This window comes from Mustela lutreola, chromosome 5 (genome assembly GCF_030435805.1).
Source record: "Mustela lutreola isolate mMusLut2 chromosome 5, mMusLut2.pri, whole genome shotgun sequence".
Lineage (NCBI taxonomy): Eukaryota > Metazoa > Chordata > Mammalia > Carnivora > Mustelidae > Mustela > Mustela lutreola.
This window is the reverse complement of record NC_081294.1, coordinates 108315896-108335707: the sequence shown is the minus strand read 5'-3', so window position 1 is coordinate 108335707 and position 19812 is coordinate 108315896. Positions and strand designations below refer to the sequence as shown.

The 19812-nt window shown below is 37.0% G+C and overlaps 1 protein-coding gene and 1 pseudogene across 10 annotated transcripts in view; one reads left to right on the top strand and one right to left on the bottom strand.

Annotated features, from left to right (window-relative positions):
- The window catches only part of ATG10 (autophagy related 10), a 423722-nt gene that overhangs the window by 192629 nt on the left and 211281 nt on the right, over window positions 1-19812 (bottom strand). The gene's annotated exons all lie outside the window — the stretch shown is intronic.
- On the top strand, window positions 17988-18896 carry LOC131832420 (nucleophosmin-like; annotated as a pseudogene).

Genomic DNA, 19812 nt, shown 5'->3' with positions numbered 1-19812 from the left:
AATCTTTTTAAAAAGAGCAATGAATGGGGGCACCTGGGTGGCTCAGTGGGTTACAGTCTCTGCCTTCAGCTCAGATCATGATCCCAGAGTCCTGTGATCGAGCTCCGCATCAGGCTCTCTGCTCAGTGGGGAGCCTGCTTCTCCCTCTCTCTCTCTGTCTGCCTCTCTGCCTACTTGTGGTCTCTGTCTGTCAAATAAATGAATAAAATCTTTAAAAAAAAAAAAAGGAGCAATGAATGGTATAATTATCAGATATCAAAGATATCAAAATTAACTAAAGAGCACTAGCAATAATTAAAATCAAGGTTTTTGTGACAGATAAGAAAAAAATAGATCAAGAATTAGAATAGAATGTGGAGTCTAGAAGTAGACTCACGTTAGAATTTAATATATAATAAAAAGTTGGATCATAGATGGAAGAATGGATGAGCCAATAATAAACATGAAGTCAACCAGTTCAACATTAAATAAAATAAACTATCTTACTATCCCACACAATCTCCAAAATAAATTCCAGATGGATTAAAGTCCTAACTATAATAATAATAATAATAATAATAATAATAATAAAGGTCTAGAGGAAAATAAAAGAGAATATTTTCAGAATTTAAAGTTAGGAAGGATTTCCTAAGCAAAACTCCAACCCAGAAGCCATAAAGCAGAACACTGGCAGATTTATTAAAAATTTAAAACTCCTATATGACAAATGATACTATTAACAAAGTTAAAAGAGAAGTGACAGTCTAGGAAAAAATATTTGCAGTACATATAGGAAATGAAGGATTGATAGTCATAATATATAAGTTATTCCTACAAATCAATATTAAAAAGATAAACAACCCTACAGTAAAACAGACACAGGACATAAACAAAAAACTCCTAGAAGAAATGCCAGTGACCAATAAGCATATGAAAATGTGCTCAACATCAATGTAATGAGGAAAATGCAAATCAAAACAATATATCATTTTCTACCTTTGAGAATGAAAAAATTTAAAAAGATCAGGAATCTCTAATTTTATATAGTATCAGAGAATGGGCATACTCATATATTTTTTAATGGGAAAATTAATTGCTACAGTATGTTTAGAGAGAAATTTTGTCCACGTTCTCATTCATTCCACAAGTACTATTAGTACATACCTCATGCAAAGTATTGCACTCTGCCCCAGTGATACAGCAGTGACCAACACAGTCAGAGGTTCTTCTCCTCACAGAGTTTGTATTCTCTAGGACAGGGTGCAGAGTGGAAGGGATAACAAAGAACTCAATATGTAAGGTAGGGAGTTTTAAGTGCCATAAAAATAAATTAGGGTAAGGGAGATTGAATATTATCAGGTTAGTTAGATGCTATTTTACATAAGGTAGATAGATAGCAGGTCCTCACTGATAAGGTAAGTAATGATATAACACAAGTAAAGGAGTAAGTCATGAAGATATCTGGGGGAAGAACACACTAGACAATAGAAATGGGAAGTGCCATTTACACCCCATGGTGTAAACAGCAGGCACATTAGTATGGCTGGAACAGAATGCAAGAGTAAGAGAATGACAGAACTTAAGACTAGGGTGTGAAGACCAGTTAGGCTTTAGAAGTCATCAACAAAGCTCTGGATTTTATTCTAAAACTGGAAGTCTCTGGAGGGCTCTGAGCCACAGAATTCTATGACGGGACTCACATTTTCAAAAGATCACTCTAGCTGCTGTTTAAAGACCAGAATCTAAATGGGCATTAGTTAGGAAGCTACTGCAATAAGCCAGGCGAGAAATGACGCAGCCTGTGCTAAGGGTGGTGCAGTCCAGGTGGCGAGAAGTGTTGATTATGGATATATTTTGAAGACTGAGTTAGTAGGATTTACTAATGGCTCAAACATGGATGCAAGAGAAACAGAGGAGTCAAAAAGAACCTCAGGTTCTTGTCCTGAGCATTGGAAGCTAATATTTCTTGAGATAGGGAAGTTGGTAGAAGAAGCAGGTTGGGGTGGAGAGGGAGGTTAAGGAAAAATGAGTGAAAATGTGCAATGCCATGTACACATTCAAATGGAATGTCAAGTTGCTGGATATAAAAGCTGGAAGTTCAGGAACACAATAGGCACCAAAAATACAATTTAAGAGCCGTCAGTAAATATATAGTATTTACAGCCAAGGAGCCAGATAAGATATCCTAGAGAGTGAATCTAACTAGAGAAGAAAAGAAGTCTAAAGACTGAGCCCTGGGGCACTCTAGTGTTCAGCTGTTGGGAGATGAGGAGGAACCAGCAGAGGAAACCAAAGAGAAGCAGTTTCAAGGGAGAAGGACACTGATAGGTCAGTGTCCTAGATGTTAAGCACAGAGTATTTTCAAGAAGGGAATGATAACTGAGCTAATTTTTCAGTATCTGTCAAAATGCAAAGTGAGAATAGTCTCTCATTCAGCAATTCCATTTTGAACTGTTTATTTTACAGAAATATATAAGCACACATGAAAACTGCTCTCTGCATGGATATTTAATAAATTATCATTTGTTAGAGCAAATTAAATGCTCAACAATAGGGGACTGCTTAAATTATGGTATATCTGAACAAGAGAATAAAATGGAATAACTAAAAGAAATGGATGAGGTAAGTTACTGAGATGGAATGATCTCTGAATATTAAGTTACTACTTGAAGAATAATCTTACGGAATGACTGATTCCAGACACATGGAAAAAGAAAACATATATGTGTATGTTACCTGCAGAACAGGCAGGATAGTGTGATGAGAGAAAGCATGAGCTCCAAAACAGACTTTCCGGGATATAAATTTGGCTTATCACCTTAGGCAACTTTCTTAACTTTTCTTGGCCTTTCTTCTTCCCTCTATAAAATCCCTCAAAGGGAGGTTATCTGAGGATTAAATGAATTAGTGTACAAAAAGGATTAGTGTCTGATACATAGCAATCACTCAATAAGTGTTAGATAGTAATATCTTCATCATGTATATAATAAATAATAACCACACATATAAATTCATAGAAAGAGATTTTGAAGTTTACTCTCCAAACTCTTGACACTTGCTTTCTCTGGCATTTGGGATTGAGAGTTAGCAGAGGATGTGAGAGGTGACTGGCAGGGACTATATATATATATATATATATATATATATATATATATATATTACAGTTAATATAACTGTAATATATATATATTACAGTTAAAGTTATATATATATATATTTGCATTAGTATATTATTAACAGTTAAAGTTATATATATATACTAATAATATAATATACTAATGCAAATGTTTACAAAAGTAGATGTGCATTTCTTGTGAAATTTTTAAACTTTTTTTAATTTAAAGAGGAAAAAGAATGGTAAAAATTTATGAATCTCCATGGCTACTTTTGGTGATTTTTCACTCAGTAATCTATGGTTCAGGTGACACTGAAAAGATAAATCAAAGAATTAGGATAACGTGCAGCAAGAGATATAACATTTTCTAGTCATTTCCAAGAAAGATACACAGATAGACAAGTGGCAATAAAAATAGAAAAGACAGAGAAGAAGAGCCTGAATAAAATGAAATAAAGGGAAGAGAATGAAATTGAACACTGATTCATAGACTCTGAATCTAACCATTTGGACAAATCAAAAACACTATCACATTTGAAAGAGGCAGTCAACCAGCATCTCTGACACATTTTCAGTGATGTAGATAGCATGTATTCTTAATCTGTTACACCTTATAGTCACCAAATAAGGTCCCTCATTGGTCCTACTTGTTTCAACTGAAACAACATTGAACAAAGTCTCTACTCTCTCCTCACCAAGAATGACCCTTGTCTGGTTGGGCCCAGCCCCGTCTAATGTGAGCAGAACAGACTTTCCAACCAGCAGGTTGTTGCAGCTAATCCACATCCAAGGCAAATTACAGCTAAGATTCTTTCCGTTCCATGATGCCAACAAGTAGAATGGTTATGACAGTGGGAATGTACAACTGCATGACTTCTGACTTTAAATTCTGCTTGGAAAAACAACAGGTATTTGCAGGAGGCAAATGCTGAAGTGTGCTCTATAATAGACTCAACCCTTTTCTACGTATCTCAAAGTCTTTCTTTCATTACCTCTTTGTCTTCAGTACAAACCCTTCTGCAGCTCTTCCCCAGAACTTCCCAACGTGGAGCTCACCACTCCATGTATGGCTCTGCCTCTAATTACTATTTACTGCATTTGCATGTGGGTTTTTTTCTCATTATAATGCCATTAGCATGCAAGGGAGCCTGGTTGCCAGGGCAACCAGGAGTGGTGAATGCACCGCACAGCCTTTAATGAAAACTTAACCCTACTTCGTTTAACTCCCACTGTGTTTTTTGGCTCACTTCACTTTTGTGGTCGCAAGAATGAAAATATCCTGCAGTTACCCCTGCTTATGTAGTGCTGCCCCAAGGTCTTGGGAACTTATGTGTGTTCCCCCATACATACTAACAGTAACTTTATATTTTTTATAAGTAACCTTAACAACTTCCTCTGATAACAGTAAATTCTCCTCCCGATCAACTCTGCTCACTCAACACAGTCTTTTGAATATCTAAAATAGTCTAGTTTTCCACAGATTAAATATTCTCCGGTTTCTCAAATTTGATGTGATTTCTGCAGTCCTTATTCACCTAACTGCCAGCCCCTGAAAACATTCTAAATGAGTTGATTGAGATCAAACACTACTTCTATAGCATCTTGCCCATCTGGTAACCTTATTAAAAGGAAAAAAAAAGATCTGTTTGACATGACTTTGTTTAGCCAACTTACAAAAGAATGCTTATTAAAGCTGGGTATAATAATAAGAAGAATGGTTTTCAGGTGATCAAATCAACATTTAATTTAGAAACAAACAAACAAACAAACCCCAAAACCTTAGTCACAACTGGGAAAAAATGAGATGATACTCAGGCTGTATCAAAAAACATAAAATTGGGGTGCCTGGGTGGCTCAGTCATTAAACATCTGCCTTCTGCTCAGATCATAATCCTGGAGTCCTGGGATCAAACCCATATCCTCGGGGTCTCTGCTCAGTGAGAAGCCTGCTTCTCCCTCTCCCACTCTCCCTGCTTGTGTTCTCTCTCTCACTGTGTCTCTGTCAAATAAATAAATAAAACCTTTAAAAAAAAATCCTAAAATTGGGTGCAAAAATCCAACTACATACCTATAGGAGCTCTTGCTGAACAGTAATGTCCACTTTTAAGCCACAAGAGCTACAGATGCCTTCAAGTTCATTAGGAAATGAAGTGTGACAGGCTGTCATATACAGAATTCTTAGAACTCAGTTTGTGACTATGATACTTGCAGAATAAGGTAAGGACAGCAAGATCAACAGTATTATAGAACTGTTTCAAGAATGCAAATCTTGGGGACGCCTGGGTGGCTCAGTTGGTTAAGCAGCTGCCTTCAGCTCAGGTCATGATCCCAGTGTCCTGGGATCAAGTCCCATATCGGGCTCCTTGCTCCGCAGGGAGTCTGCTTCTCCCTCTGACTCTGCCTTCCACTCTGTCTGCCTATGCTCGCTCTCGCTCGCGCTTTCTCTCTGACAAATAAATAAATAAATAAATAAAATCTTAAAAAAAAAAAAAAGAATGCAAATCTTGTATGAACCAGCAACTAATGGCCACAAAAATCTATTATTTTCTGGTATTGCTGTCTTTTACAAAATGAGGAAAGACAGAATCAGTGGAGCCAGCCACTGGAGTATGGCAACCTGAGGAGTTAGAAGCCAATAGGAAAAATGCTCTCACTTCTGATGAAGCAGACCTGGAGAAGAGAACCGGCAAGAATGCTACTGTCCAATAAAACCATCTATGATGATGGAAGACTTTCTTGTGCTGTCCAAAATGGTAGGCAGTAGCACTTGGAAGTGTGGCTGCTATAATCAGAGAACCAAGGTTTTATCGGATATGATTTTACCTAATTTAAATTTCAATTTGAATTGCCACATGTACTTAGTGGCCACCATATGCTAAAGCATAGCTACATAAATAATGGGGTGCTGATGACATCTTAAGATCATACTATATTCATCAACTTACCCCCCAAAAAGCAACTGAAGTGGGCCCCATTGGTAAGAACCTAGGAGGAGGCCCTAATACAGAACCCACCATAGACGACATCCTTCACAGGAGAAGGCCCAGGGTGTGCAGTCTGCACTGAGATCAGGGTGGGAGTTCAGAGGGAAATGAGTACTTAGGATTCCCACAGACTTGAGAAGGAGTAGAGCATAGAGTCAAGTACACAGACTCTAGAGCCGAACTGCCCAAATTTATATACCAGCTCTACCATGAATAAGAGTGACCTCAGTTTCCTCACCTATAAAATGGGAGTAATAATGAGTACTATTGCCAACCAGTATAAAATTAAACTGAATTAATATATACAGAACACTAAAAATAGAATCTGACACAAAGTAATTACTAGTGAAGTGGGGTTTTTCCCCCCCAAAAATAGGTTTCTCCTTCAAATGTTAACTTATTTTGATCAGTCCCCATGAGTGAATTAGAGAAGACTAGAATAACCTATTTCTCTTCCCAGGCCTTTATTCTTCAATATTTTATTTATACACTTATAAATAAAGTTTATTATTTCTAATTTTATGTATTTATAATATAAATTATATATTATTTATATATTGATTTATATATTTTATTTATTTATAATTAAGAGGCCATCTGACCAGCTATTTGGCTTTGTCCGGCTGAGTCTGGTTCATCATCCTCTTGCCACCTACCCATCGCACTACTGCTGGCCCATATCTATCCCCACCTCAGTAAGACATAAGATACTGCAGGCTCTGCTCCATCACACATGCCCAGTCGGTAGGTATATTTCCTGAAACTTGACCCTCTCCCAGTCCTTGCTTTTTACTCTATTCTCAGAAGTCCCTTATTGAATTTGAGACCTGTCACAGTTAACATTCTTGCCTTGGCTTTCCAGACTGTCATAGGATTCGGTCCACTGCTTCCTAAACTTCTCACATCATGACACACATGAAAATTCATATTTAAACAGTATAATGGAGTAAACTTGAGGGAATCTGGTGGTGTCCATATGAAACTTAGTGAAAAAAACCCTTAAATACATTTTCTTTATATTACAAAATTATTAGTCAATCCCCATTCCTACCTCCAGCCCCAAGCTGATCTACTTTCTCTCTCTACAGAGACAAGGGATAGAAATTCCTTTCTCATCCCTAACCAGAATTTGGATAATTCAAATCTAAATTGTACTTCAAAATTGCCATCACTTTGCAAATCAAACAGACCTTCCTTTACTTTCATCAACAAATATAACGTGAAAATTTCTTACTAGTATAAATAAATCATACACCTAAATCCATGATGTAACTCTTCCCTAACTATACAAGATGTTGCTCTACTTGTCCTAATGATCAGACTTTACTTTTCAAACTGTGCAACAAACTAAATGCCACAAATCAATCTTCTTTAAGAAGATTTCTAAGGCTAAATTTTTGCAATAAATCCATAAATTTTATCAGTACATGCAAATATATTATCATGAGGTCCTGGCAATTTTCTGTTAGGTTTATTCACTCACCTAATGAAACTTTTTTTTTTCAAGGCAGTAACTACCTTTTAACAAATCTTCAAAGCAAGAACTGTTTACAAAAAAAGTTTGAATTCTCCTTCTAGTTCATCAACTTTGACAGAACACTTCTTTGGACACAGACCACCCTTCAATACAAAACAGTGGAAAGCTATATTCCAATCCCATTTCTTCATGTGAAGCTGAAAACAGACGTGAATAAAGCAGCTTCAGCTATACATATTCTCCACTTAGACATATCAGACTATGTGAAATTCATGTACAGGCAAACTTTTACAGAAAAGGGCTTCTCTGAGAATAAAATACCACATTATTTAATCTCTGTGCTTTCATGACTTTTTAAAAAAATATATTTTATTTATTTATTTCACAGACAGAGATCACAAGTAGGCAGAGAGGTAGGCAGAGAGAGAGGAAGAAGCAGGCTCTCTGAAGGGAGCCCAAGGCAGGGCTTGATCCCAGGACCCTGAGATCATGATCTGAGCCAAAGGCAGAGGCTTTAACCCACTGAGCCACCCAGGCACCCAGTGTTTTCATGACTTTTGATGGACAGCCATTACATCCTCCTGTCTTCACACTCACTCCAGCAGTATACAAACCCAAGCATGTTTCCATAATACCTTATTTGTTTCAAAGTATGAATTCATCACCTTCAATACTTCATCCCCAATAATTTCTTTTGGTATTGCTTTACAGAGAACTGATATTCTTCCCAGCATTTCTCTCTAGGAATTCTAGCTGCACTGGAATTTGGCAGTTTCTAACGTGTTTTATTTAATAATAATCTGGATTAATGTTTTCTTTATGTCATCTGACATATCATCAATGTATTTACAAGTATTATTTGAGAGTACCGCTTTTTCCATCTCTTTTGCTTTATTGACTTTGACATCTAGATTGGCTGGTAAAATGAGGGCTTCTATCCTTATGTGAGGCAACTTGGCTTTAGCTTTTAAAGGTATGATCTTATAACTGGTTTATTTAGCTTAATCTAAATATACTGGAAAAGCTCATTGTTAGAACCAATCTCAAAAAGATTTTGTTTTTTTAATTCCTTTTGCAAAACTTAAGAATGTTCCAGTCTTTTCCTGCGCAGGATGAGTTTCTGTGGTGAGGTGCCAGCCCCGTTTGCTCTGTAGCTTGTCTTCACAATAATTTTTCCTGCCAGTAATGCATTTAGGTTGAGGGGAGAAAGTTACTGAGCACACAACTTCAAGTTTGGGATGATTCTCCTTTCATCACCTAACTAGTGACTTCAACTTATTTTTTATGAAGATTTTCCAGCTTTAATGAAGGTTATCCATTAAGACTGAAAAGTACAGTATCTGTAAAATTTAAATCTTTTTTCAAATATAAAGACCTAATGGGGCCTATAGACTTTGACAACTACAAATATCTATTTACAGGAATAGGGAATCTTCTGTGTTCACTAAAATGTTTTTAAAACAGGGGAGCCTGGGGGCACCTGGGTGGCTCAGTGGGTTAAAGCCTCTGCCTTCGGCTCAGGTCATGATCCCAGGGTCCTGGGATCGAGCCCCACATTGGGCTCTCTGCTCAGTGGGGATCCTGCTTCCCCCTCTCTCTCTGTCTGCCTCTCTATCTAATTGTGATCTCTCTCTCTGTCAAATAAACAAATAAAATCTTAAAAAAAAAAAATCATATACAGAACTCTTTAATTTAAAAAAAAAAAAAAAAAAACAGGGTGCCTGGGTGGCTCAGTCAGTTAAGCCTCTGCCTTTGGCTCAGGTCATGGTCTCAGGGACCTGGGATCAAGCCCTCCATCGGGCTCCCTGCTCAGTGGGAAGTCTGCTTCTCTCTCTCCCCCAGCCTGCTGCTCTGCCTTCTTGTTCTCTCTCTCTCTCTCTCCCTGTGTCAAATAAATAAACAAGATCTTTAAGAAAATAAAATGTTTTCAAAGCAAATTTCATAAATGTTCAAATAATTCATCATTGATTTTTTATTCTAAAAACTAAAACTTTGACATATTCACAAAATATATAGCATATCAACTGATGTGTGATTAAAAATATTTTCACAAATGTATTTTCTAAAGCAAGAAAGCCTTTTAATGAACAAACCTAATTAAATCACATTCAATCATTACTTGATTTTTAAAAATAAATATTTTTTTATTTCCAAAAACAAATAATACTTACAAAATTCTTTTAAGAATGTAACTTTGGCTAATTATTATCACCAAAAGTAAAAACTAAGTAAATAATAAATCAAGAATAACAAAATCAATGTTTTATTTAGCAACACTCAGTAGCAGAAAATGTAATAAAAAGTGATCATAGTATAAATTCTAAGTCAGCAAAATTATAAAATAATGATGATGGTGATAATGATAAATTAAGCCAAAATTAAAATACAAATATTTTACATGTATTAAAAGACAAAATTTTAAAAGATGAAAGCAATCCAAATATCCATCAACAGACAAATGGATAAATAAAACATCATACACACACACACACACACACACACACACAGGAATATTATTCAGCCTTAAAAAAGGAAAAAATCTGAAATGTGGATAAACCTTGAAGACATTATGTTAAGTGAAATAAGCCAATTATAATAAAACAAATTCTATATGATTCCACTTAAATAAGGTAACTAGAAAAATCAAAATCGTAGAAACACAAAGGAAAATGGTTGCCTGAAGCTGGGAGGAAGAGGGAATGGGGACATATTCCATGGGTAGAGTTTTAGTTTACTAAGATGAAAAAGTTCTGGAGAAGGATGGTGGTGATAGCTAAATAATGATGAATGTATTTAATACTACTAAAACTTATACTGAATTGAACCACTTAAAAAGGAATTAAGATGGTCAATTTTATGTCATGCATTTTTTACCATAATTTTTAAAAATTAATTTAAATGATTAAAATGGTACATTTTGCCAAATGTATATATATATACATATATATATATGCTTACCACAATTATAAAAATTAAAAAGTATTACTGATGAGAAGTAAGTAATCAGATACACTGGAATGATTCAAGGTCCAACATCAAGCATAGGTGCTATATGATATGGCTAATACAGAGAACTTTCTGGCCACAGGTACCACACCAAAATAACTGCTGAATTTAGGTACTTTACATATAGAGTAATTTAAATAATGCTCATATATCATTTCAACTACTATAAATTTCTGAATGGGTATACGAGACATTGTTAATGAATTATGACCATTAGTATCTTGAGTCCACTTATAGACTATTCAAGTATTCAACTTCCAACTTTCCTCCCTGATTAGCCTCTTGTCTCTCTCCCAAGCTCAGCATATTATTTCTGGACAATCCTCTGGGTAAATCTCATCCTTAGATCAATCAAGGTTTGGGATCCCTACTTCCTGAATGCTATCCCAAGTTACCTCCCCTCCAGCACCATGGGCATAAACTCATACCTAGAGGAGCTAGAGAAAAGCTAATTTATCGTAAGCCATCTTACTAGAAGCAGTATCAGGAGGAAGGTGAATTATGTGACCTTCTAATGCTAAACTTCTATGACTTAATAACACTTTTATGATGCAAGGTTATATAACACATAAATTTCAGCTTTATATTCTGATTGTCCAGGTATTAGCTACAAATAACATACGTATCAAAGAGACATCCCTCACCATGATTTGCAGTAGCATTAAAATGTGCTGGGTAAAACTGAGAAGTAAACGAAGCTTGCCACTGATGCTCTCCCCTTTTTTACCCACACTCTGCTGTCAAGGCCCACAGAGTATCCGATGGTGGTTCGAAGTTTTCCTAACCCTTCAAGAGTGATACACACAACACAGCTCAGCTTTCTCTGTCCTTCACTTTCTTCCACCTAAAACCCTGCCCTAATTTTTTAAAATCTCAATTTGGCAATAGACTACCTCCATTTGGACACAAATCCTGGTCAGGTTTTCTGATTTTCTTATGAAAATGTCAGTACCAATTCTCACCCAGTGGTCATTGGAGCATATGGACCTGCCCTTAATGGGAAACACAGACTACCTTTATTTCAGGTTCTACTATCCAACCCTTAGCTCATTAAACATTCAATGTCATCGAGTGGTTTTGTTAGGGTCCTGAAATTATAAATGATAGCCTTTTCTTTTTACTCAGATTTGAATACCAAATGCTATGTAATGGGGCAAAGGAACATAAATCAACATTTGAAAATCTCATCCTAGACCAAATGCTTTTCAAACCATCTGTGGTAAAAGATCAGGAATTTTATTTCCAATCTGTCATAGACATGCTTTTGTGAAAAACACTAAAATGAATTACTAGAAAAAAAATGAAATTAAAAAATTCAAAACATATAAAATATAAGTCTCAATTTAGGAAATAAAAAGAAAGAAGAAGAAGGAGGAGGAGAAAGTTGTTATTCTTTTAGAGCAGTTTTAAGTTCACAGAAAATTTGAAAGAAAGGTGGAGTTCCTCCCATATACCTCTGCTCCCACATACACACAGCTTCCCCCATTATCTGTATCGATTTTCAAATTATATTTGACAGACATAATACTACTCTGTCAAATCACTTACAAGTTTCTAAGCACTCATTTTCAATTTCTGCATTTATCTCCTTGCACTGGTACCAATCCAGGGCCACACTTCTGAGTAACACTGACTCTTATCTCAACCCAAATATCCACCTCCACCCTGTCACCAAAGTCAAAAACAATCCTCTCCATAAAAGAACCAGGAAGACACAGAATGGCATATGCTATGGGTAGTGAAAAGCCACTTGGGGTACGTATACATCTGCCATCTGTATATTTCTAATTCATGGAGGCCGATCCTTTTTCATAAGGTATTCACCAATCTAATACATTTTCAGGTTTATGAGAGTAACAGGGTATAGAAGTCTCATATATGCCTTTCACTTTGAAAGGGGGTGAGTTAAATCCCCCATTCTGGTTCTTCATTATTTACATAATAAAGATCCATTTAAATGCACATGCAGTACGCCCTCCTGAAGCCAGCAGGAGGTGAACATGAAGATCTGAGACCAAACTTCTCTGTATGTGTGCAAAGCATGTTTCCATTGTGCAATCACTTTACAAATAAGAAATAAATACTGGGTTTATAAAACTTGGAAGAAAAGGTTTATGGCTTTGACTGTTTTCCATTACTGGAAAATTTACATGCTGAAAAGTAGCAAAAACCAGTGCAAAAGAATAAACAGTGGGTGCACTTCAAGGGCTTGTTTCCTTCAAGGATCAGGAGTAAAATTGGGTTTTATTAGCTGTTTCATTAAGTTTTACTTTGAAGAAAAACAAACAGTGAAGGCATATGTGCAACATCTGATGAAAAAGGATTTTATTCTAAACAGTCTCTGTACAAAACTCATTAATGTAACATTAAATGTGAAGACTTGTCTAGCAATTTTAGGATAATTTTACTCATTTTAGTTTATTTATAATTTCTGACACAGTTTATTTAACATACTCTAATCTTTAAATCACCATGTGTACTAAACTAATATATTAAATCTGTCTTTTCAATGACATTTTGCAATAAATATCTACAGCAGCTGTTAAAAGCAATTAGTAGATGAAGTTTGTATCACATTTAATTCCCAAACTAAGATAATATAGCTGGATATTGGTAACTTGGAAAATTCATGAAAGCAAATCAGTTCTTCTTAATCAAACTCCTAATTATAAATACTTTCCTTATACAAAAAGATGCTACAAGCATACTTTTTAAGAAATATTTAAATTTATGTGGTATTATAATCCAATATCTGGAATCTAAGCATCTAATGTATCTAAGTATTAAGTAAAAGTAAATACTTTTTTCCTCAGAACAAATTTAAACATGCTGGATATTCATCATATTCCCTTGGAATATGATGGAAGAATTTACTCAATCACTATTTTTCCATTTGAAGCCTAAACATTGATAAGAAGCAATTTCGTTAGTAAGAAAAAAAATACATATATTCTAGTTCCATTGCAGGAGTTACATAATAGTATGAAATTCTAGTATGGAGCAGATTAAAATTCAGCTTCGAACTAAGTGAGCGATTCACATATTAAACTACAGGTTAGGGGTGAAGGTGGTAGTCTTTGGAAGCAGATACACCTCGGTTCCCATCTTGACCCTGCCTCTTACATAGAGACAATGTAACACCAGCTAGACAAGTCTCCTAACTTCTCTAAGCCTTCTCTATCTCATTTGAGGTAGAAATAATAATAGGTAATCCATAGGGATACTGTGGGGATTAAATGAAATTACTATATGTAAATAATAGCACAGTGATGATGCCTTGAAAATGGAGCTTCCTTTTTAAAAAATATTATGACTCATTTTAATCAAAACAATGTAACACATAGTTTTAAAAGTCAAACAGCACTAAAATGCATATATATAACAAAAATCAACAGCTCTTTCTTAGCCCTGTCAGTCTACCTAGAGGCAGCCATTTGCAACTTTCCTTGTTACATCTTCTGGCCTTCATCTCCAAATTCCATATATTTTATGCATATAGCTTTCCCCTAATAGATCAAATTCAGGGTGACCCTCAAACTAAAAAATCACAATCATTAAAAAATTATTTATGTTAATCTTATACATCAGAAAGAACATATAGAAGAAACAGACTCTATCTTGGGAACCCATGTAGTCCAAATCAATTGTAACCTGTGATTAAAGGGTTCCTACTCCTCAGAGTACAAATACGCAACTTTCCCCCCAATAACTGCTCTTAACTCTCTTGTGTGGAATCTCCTTTCCCACCTGTTAAGTGTGGCAGATTGACCTCATTAATGGCCCCAATTTTTCATGCCTCACTATATCCTTGCCCTTCGGTAGTGCCTTCCCACAATGACTCTGAGTTTGGCCTCCAAGAAAAGTTTAAATATAAGTTTTAAAGAGTTCTTGAGTGGTTCTACTTTCTGCTTATGGACCCCAGCCACCACCACAAGAACAAACTCAGACTAGCCTCCTGGAATATGAAACCAAGTCAAATCATCCCAAATAAGGCCATCTTAGACAAGCCGGCTCCCACCCACCATGAGTTGACGGTAGAGACATACACAAGCCCTGCGGACATCAGTTAAGCCTGTCACAGATCAACAGAATGGTCTAGCTAATGCATAAGCTTCTTAGAAATAACAAATGGTTGTTTTAAACCACTAAGTTTTAAAGTGGTTTATTATGCAGCAATACCTTACTGATACATTAAGGACCCTTAAACAACTCAGTACCATATGGTAACTCGTTAGGCACTTTCAGTTATTAGAACTCTATCCTTCAAACAATTAGAATTCAATCTTCTGGGGCACCTGGGTGGCTCAGTGGGTTAAAGCCTCTGCTTTCAGCTCTGGTCATGGTCTCCTGGGATGGAGCCCCGCATTGGGCAAGGAGGGGGGGGCATCTCTGCTCAGCAGGGAGCTTGCTTCCCTCTCTCTCTGCCTGCCTCTCTGCCTACTTGTGATCTCTGTCAAATAAATAAATAAAATCTTAAAAAAAAAATTCAATCTTCTTCTTATTGTTGTTGCTGTTGTTGTTGTTATTTTGAAGCCTTCAGACTCAAAATCGATTTGAAGCTCTTTTCTCCCTGGTTCAACCCACACCCTCTACAGCTTGGAATGGAGAAATGAAGCACAGTCCTGCTCAGAGTAACCTGCCGTCCCTCACCATTTCTTCCAGGGGCCCATGGCTTGAGAATTGGCAGCAGAAAGGACAGTTATCCCCTTCCTTAACTGGTTGGAGTCACAGTACCCTCTCTGCTGTTTGCTGTTGCTTCTCTGGCTGATACTAACTAGCTGTCAGTGTCCCTGCTTGTGGCAGGCACACAGCTGCCAGCTCCCTGGTGGGGTGATTGTATGGACTCTTCAGAAGATCGTGCAGGGAAACCTGGACATTTACTGATATAGGCAGTGACCATATACCCTCTACCCCTGCAGAGCAGCCTTTACCTCCTGGCTTGAGCAGGACAACAGAAAAATAGACCAAGTCTAGCTACTCTCTGGAGAAAATATATTAAACAGATTAAACATTCCCCCTGTACTATCACTCTCAATTCTATTTAGCCCTGTTTTAGCAGAAAAGGGCAGACCAGCCAGTCCAATGCTAAGCAAATGTTCAAGTAGGAAAAGAAATGACCCTCCTTCTCACTTGAGGGTATTCCTACTGTTTTTAAGTGGTTCCTTGGACAAGGAAGGAAGGCTCTGGGAGGGGAAGGAATCATTCCTAATCACAGATTCTGTACTTCTCCTCTGCTGAATCCTACTCTCATATTGGGATGGGGTTAGGGATCCCAGTTTTTCAGGAATGGTTCCTCAGAACAATCTCTACAGGCAGGTTTCTGGTCCCAGTGGCTAGTAGATTATTCATAGCAATCTAAATATAGAAAATTAGTTACTCAGGGTATTTTGTCTTCAGCTTAAGGCCTTAGCTGCAATTCTGGAACAAGATAAAAAGGTCCCACTCAAAACACTGTTACATGGTTATTTTTAAATCTCAAGTATGCATTAAATTCCACTATTCTGCATATCATTATAGAAAAATCCCACTTTTACAGAAATGCCAGTTTTATTAAAAAGACTGCCCTGAAGAGGTTATTTGAATGATACTTATTAACTTTTTATGTAAATTTTATGGTGTTTTCATGGATCCTAATTCACCAATTAAGGGATAAAAGAACATCAGCATTTTTAAAAATTTCTCATAATTTTTCAAATTAAACTTTTCACCTAATAAAGTTCTTCAGACAAACTGTGAATTTTTATTTTTTACAAAAAATCAGGTAATCATTCATTTAACAGATATTTGTTTGTGTGCCTACTTAATACTTGGTGATATTCTCAGTGCATTGGGCATATCAGCAAAGAAAACAAAGACCTCTGTCCTCATAGACTAAGCTGGGAAAGAGAGACATTAAACAATAAACATACTAAAAAAGTAAATTATAATGCACATTGGAAGGTGGATAGTAGTATGAGAAAAAGAAAACACGAAGTAGGATAAGGGAAGTCAGGAGTGAGGCTGGCAGGCAGGGAGACCAAGCGGCCCAACACGTTGTTAATGGTGGTAAGAAGGTGATGTCTTGAGAGAACACATGAAAGAGGAGGGCATGGTGAGAGGTGGGCAGTCAGCCATATCTAAAAGAGGAATGGTCTACACAAAGGGGCCAGACAATTTAGAGGCCCCAGGAAGGAATGTAGAGAAACACTAGTGTTTCTCTAGTATGTCTGAGGAACAGCAAGGAAGCAGTGTGCCTGGGTGGTGATGAATAAAAGGAAGGGAAATAGGAGGTGAAGTCAGAAGAGTCATAAGAAAGGTGAGGAAGGAGCAGGTCCCATAGTTTATAGTCTATTATTAATGTTTTTGTGTGGGGCACCTGGGTGGCTCAGTCAGTTGAACATTTGACTTTTGATTTCTGCTCAGGTCATGATCTCATTGTCCTGGGATCAAAACCCACTTTAGGGCTCTGCCCTTGGTGGGGAGTCGGCTAGAGGATTCTCTCTCTCCCATTCCCACTGCCCTACCCCCTGTTTGGGCTTACACGCAATCTCTCTCTCTCTAAAATAAATAAATAAATGTTTTTAGAAATAAATAAATGTTTCAGCTTTTACCTAGAGTTGAGAAGTAATGCAATATGACTCACATTTTTTTTAAAAGATTTAATTTATTTATTTGACAGAGATCACAAGTAGGCAGAGAGGAGGGGGGAGGAAGAAGGCTCCCCGCTGAGCAGAGTGCCCAATGTGGGGCTCGACCCTAGGACCCTGAGATCACGATCCGAGCTGAAGGCAGAGGCCCTAACCCACTGAGCCACCCAGGTGCCCCATGACTCACATTTTAAAAGGTAATGTTATACCATCGGAAGGCAAGGGTGGAAGCAGGCAGATAGGAAGGTAATCCTAGTGAAAGCTGATGGTTGTTTACATCAGGGTGATAGCAAGGGGAGTTGATGAGAAATGGTCTGATCCTAGATAATATGAGGGTAGAGCAACAGGATGACCTAATGGACTGAATGTGGGGTCTGAGAGGAATAGAGAATGTAAGGATAACTCCAGTAGCTTGAACAATTGGGAAGATGGAGTCTTATCATTTGAGAGAAGATTAGTTTGGGTGGTAGTGGGTGAGTAAGTTTGCGGGGGGGTGAGATTCAGAGTTTAATTTTGGACATGTTGACTTCAGGATCTAAGAGGAGACATTAAAGTAGAAATGTCAGGTAAGAAGTTGAACTGATGAATCTAGAATTCAAGAGAGAAGTGTGGACAGGGAATATATATTTGGCAGTAATTAATATTTGATGCAATTCAAATGATGACCTCCAGGTTCATGAGAATAGCTAAGAGAATCAGACAGTCTCTGGTGTGATTCCCTCCTGCATGGCTCTCCTGTGGAACAGCAGTCATTGATCTCTGTCTGCCTTCTCTCCCACCTAAGTTCATGCCACTACACCATGGAAGATTTAATGAACATGGACATGAGTCCCCTGAGGCCCAAGAACTATCCCTTCAGTTGTGAACATGAAGACTGACAAAAATTATCCCTTTAAGGTGGATAATGATGAAAATGAGCACCAGTTATCTTTAAGAAGGGTCAGTGTAGGGGTTGGTGCAAAGGATGAATTGGACACAGCTGAAACGGACGCAATGAGTTACAAACGCAGTCCAATTAAAGTCACACTGGCAACTTTGAAGATGTCTGTACAGCCAATGGTTTCCCTTCGGGGCTCTGCAGTACCACCACCTGTGGTCTTACAGTTGAAATGTGGTTCAGGGCCGGTGCGTACTAGCGGACAACCCTCAGTAGCTGTGGAGGAAGATGCAGAGTCAGAAGAAGAGAAGAAAGAAACTCCTTAGTGTATCTGGAAAGCATTCTGCCCCTGGAAGGGGTAGGAAGGGTCCAAAGAAAAAAATATAACTTGTTGCCAGTGAAGATGATGATGAAGATGATGATGATGATGATGATTTTGATGATGAGAAAACTGAAGAAAAGATTCCAGTAAAGAAATCTATACAAGATACTCCAGCCAAAAATGTACAAAAATCAAACCAGAATGGAAAAGAGTCAAAACCATCAACACCAAGATCAAAAAATCTTTCAAACCACAGAAAAAGACTCCCAAAACACCGAAAGGACCTTGTTCTATAGAAGACATTAAAGCAAAAATGCAAGTAAGTGGTTCTCTTCACAAAGTAGAGGCCAAGTTCATCAATCACGTCAAGAATTGTTTCCGGATGACTGACCAAGAGGCCACTGAAGGTCTCTGGCAGAGGAGGAAGTCTCTTCAAGAAAGCAGTTTAAACAGTTTGTTAAAATTTTCCATCTTATTTCATTTCTGAAACAGTTGATATCTGGCTGTCCCTTTTATAACACACAGTGAGAACTTTCTCTTCTATGTCTGATAAATGTCCAGGTTCCATTGCCAAGAATGTGTTGTCTAAAATGCCTGTTTAGTTTTTAAAGCTGGAACTCCACCCTTTGCTTGGTTTTAAATATGTATGGAATGTTATAATAAGACACAGTAGTAGTGGTGGTCAGACAAATGGAATGGTGAGGAGACAAAAATATACATGTGAAATAAACTCAGTATTTTAATAAAGTGACGAAAAAAAAAGAAAAGAATAAGACATAGCATGGTCATTAATATTATGAGGTTATAGAGAAAAGAAAAACAACAAAGGAGACTGAAAAGGAGTGAAGAGTAATCTAAGAGGTAAACCAAGAACATGAAAACACCAAATGTAAAAGTGTAACAAGAACAGAATGATAAATCCTGTCAAAAACTACTAAAGATCAAATAATTTACTAATGAGCTTAGAGGTAATGAACTTAGGGTTCACTGATGACATTACATAATATTGCATCCAATGGTTCATTCCACTAAAAAAGAATTTTGCTATTTAATAAAAATCCTTCTAAAACAAACAGGTTTTTAAACACTACTCAATGACCCACTTATTTCAAATAATACATTATACAATGAAATGAAATACAATGACATGTATTTATATAAGTAACAAACCTGGCAGAACTCCCTTGCAGCTTATATGATTTTAACTCAATTAAACAAATGCGTATAGAGTGTTCATCATGCTAAGCACCAAGGATATAGAAGTGAGGATACAGAAACAAACTGCTGGCAGTCAAGCTTTCAGACTACTATGGGGAATCAGGTAAGTATACAGATAATCACCACATAGAATGGTGTACCAGTTATATGGAAATAGAGAGAAGGGGGCATATCCTAAACATGAGGGTTAGGGTTGCCTATCTGAAGG